This window comes from Anoplophora glabripennis, unplaced genomic scaffold (assembly GCF_000390285.2).
Source record: "Anoplophora glabripennis isolate ALB-LARVAE unplaced genomic scaffold, Agla_2.0 scaffold413, whole genome shotgun sequence".
Lineage (NCBI taxonomy): Eukaryota > Metazoa > Arthropoda > Insecta > Coleoptera > Cerambycidae > Anoplophora > Anoplophora glabripennis.
The window spans coordinates 76,814-79,925 of record NW_019416581.1 but is presented as its reverse complement, the minus strand read 5'-3'; positions in this window follow the sequence as shown (position 1 = coordinate 79,925).

The following is a 3,112-nucleotide window of genomic DNA, read 5'->3' as shown; positions in this document are numbered from 1 at the left end:
ATATATTATATGTGTATATACCTATATATATTTTTTTATTCAACTACTCTCTTGGAGATCAGATACCATTTCCACACCATCAATGAGATAGATATCACGGCGCGTTTTTTTTAAAGTGGTTTCTCCTGTAGACCTAATCCACTAGCTGAAACAAGAATAAGTTATCTTTTTTTATTTTATATGTGTTGAGATGAAAATGTGACTACCGCTTTCTTTAATCGGCTCGAATACGTTTCGTCATCAATTGCGTTTATTTTGAATATTTCCCAATATTTGAGAACTTCTCTATGGACCGATTCTCCAGCCTATTCAGACCACAATCCTAAACAATCGCAATTCAAATGTATAAGGAAGGCCCTGTTTTAAATGATCGAGGATCACATGTATTTTTAAAGATTGAAAGATTGAGAAACTCCGGTACTTTGAAAAGCTTTGCGAAATTCAGTCACCTTTTCGTCTACATCATTAAGGTCTACTTGTTTTGTAGAAAAATAAGATCTTATTTTTCTACAAAACAACAAGTTCAGTCACCTTTTCGTCTATATCATTACGGTCCATTTTTCCAGTTATATTCAAATATGGCGCGCAGCGTTTAGCGCTTTATAAACTCACAAGTGGTAGCACTGACGCACATATACCGGGACGTCAGCTGATTTAAAACTGACAGTTTGCAGATGTTTTGCGGATTGCAGTGCAGTGCAGTTGTCACGCAAGTCGACGAGAGTTCGTGCCGCCGCTACAATAATATCGTTGTACGATCGGCTGTACAATGCGTTTATTAAATGTCACAAGGATTCCTTGTCAATGCAGGCAATACAAAAAAGACAAATGAATTTTGGCTGCCTTTAAGGGATGAATACAAAAAGAATCCAAAAGAGCTGGAGGGTCTTACACTGTTAAAAATCGAGAAACTTTGTCAGATTGGGACTAAGAAAAACGCTCGTCTCCTCAATTTCTTCTGAGGAAACTCCTGATGCTACCGCCCCCGTGATCTACGATATGTCCGAGTGGATTGATGCTGGGAACGTGTTCGTTGAAGATCAATGATGAAAAATAAATGTGAATAAAAGAAAAAGATATTTGTTTTTGTAAATTATGTTCCTGTTACAATATGTTTTTACATAAGCTTTTTATTTTAATTATTTTTTTTAACTTTCTGTTTGCAAAAAATGATTTAAAACCATATTTATGAATTACTACGTGAAAACTAGAGGGGGAGGAGGGGGTCTTGGCATATACCACTGGTGGTCACCGAGGGGGGGAGGGGGGTAAAAAATTGTAAAAAATGGATCACGTAGTATGGGTACGATCCCTTAAAGGCATGGGACAAATTTACTTTTACCAATTCAAAAATCTTCTTTAACCTGGATAAACGGTTAACATGGTTCTCCACATCAGTTTCGTTCAGATCTTCTTCCGGGAGAGTTTCCTGGTTGCGGTACAATGCCTTCGGTACTTCCAATTCTATGCCGAAGTTCAGGAAGGAGGGTGTGAATCCAGTAGATTCATGCAGGGCACTGTTCGCAAACTTGAAATAAGACATTTGTTGGTCGCAGTGGTGGTGAGCCTTTTCGCAGAATTGTGCTATCATGGTTTTCATAGTTCGGTTTGTTATTTCGACAGGATTTGCTTGTGGAGTGTACGGTGGTGTGAAACGGTGCTGTATATTCACTATTCAAGTTTTGTAATAATGAACGGAATAAACGGCTATCATACTGAGTTCCATTATCGCTAATAGTTTCCTTTGGGTGACAAATGATATCCTCGTAGAGGTATTGCGTGGCGTTACGAGCGATGGCACTCCGGTGAGGTCGGAACTCAACCCATTTAGTAAACCGATCTTGAAATACAATTAAAAATCGGTTGCTCTTACCGGATCTCGGTAGTGGTCCAATTAAGTCGGTGCTAATAGTTTCCCAGGGTTGTCGGACTATAGACAGTTGCATCCTCCGTGGTGTTTGCTGCTGCGCTGACATTGTAGAGAACTTTTCACATAACTCATGACTTCCCGGAACATGCCAGGCTAATAATATCGTAGGGAAATTTGGGCAATAGTTTTAGTAATTCCCATGTGTTCGGCGGTTAGGACATCATGGTTTTCCTTCATCACCTTCGGTCTCAGCGCCTTCGGTAACGTAATTTCCACGGGTCGCTGAGTTCAGGTTCAGTCAGATCTCTAGAATCCCATATGTGTCGGTATAGCCGGCCATTACGAATAAAGTAATCCGAAAATGTCTCGGGATTCTTTTCCACTTCTTCCTGCTTATGCCGGTACCAAGAACACTCTAGTGCTCCCTCTAGAGCACAGAGTTCGACGGCATCCTCGGTGGAAGAATCGGCTAGGGGTTGACAAGATAATGCATCAGCTACTCGGTTTAAAGTTCCTCTCCGGTACTGGATGTCGAAGTCATATTGTTGTAAAAATATGCTCCATCTTGCTAAACGGCCAGTCGGATTTTTAACGGAGTGAAGCCAACGGAGAGACTGGTGGTCGGTGATAACGGCAAAATGGTATCCTTCCAGATATAGCCTTATTTTCTCAATTCCCCACACGATGGCTAAACATTCCTTTTCGGTGGTGGAATAATTTTTCTCGGCAGAGTTGAGGGTGCGGCTAGCATATGCCACGACGTATTCCGTTCCCTCAACATTTTGAGTCAGTGCCACCCTTAAGTCAATATTGGAAGCATGAACGGTATGTCAAAGTTGGGGCAGGTTAGTATCGGTGCTTCGGTGAGACATTTCTTTAAACGCTGTAAAAGCTTTCTCCTCTTCGGTAGTCCATTTCCAACGGTGATTTTTCTTTAGTAGTCTTGTCAACGGTGCAACTACTTCTGAAAATGACGGTACAAACCTACGATACCAGGAGGCTGTACCTAGAAAGCGTCGGACCTCTCGGATATTTTTCGGAGTTGGAAATTTCTGGATTGCTTCCACTTTCCCTGGATCGGTACAAATGGCCTAAATATTTTAACGATTTTCGACCAAACTGACACTTGTCAGGATTTAATTTCAGGTTGGCCATACGTAGCCGGCGGAAAACTTCGTTAAGATTTTCCAGATGGTCCTCAAATGTTTCCCCCAAAACAATTATATCATCTAAATACGCAAA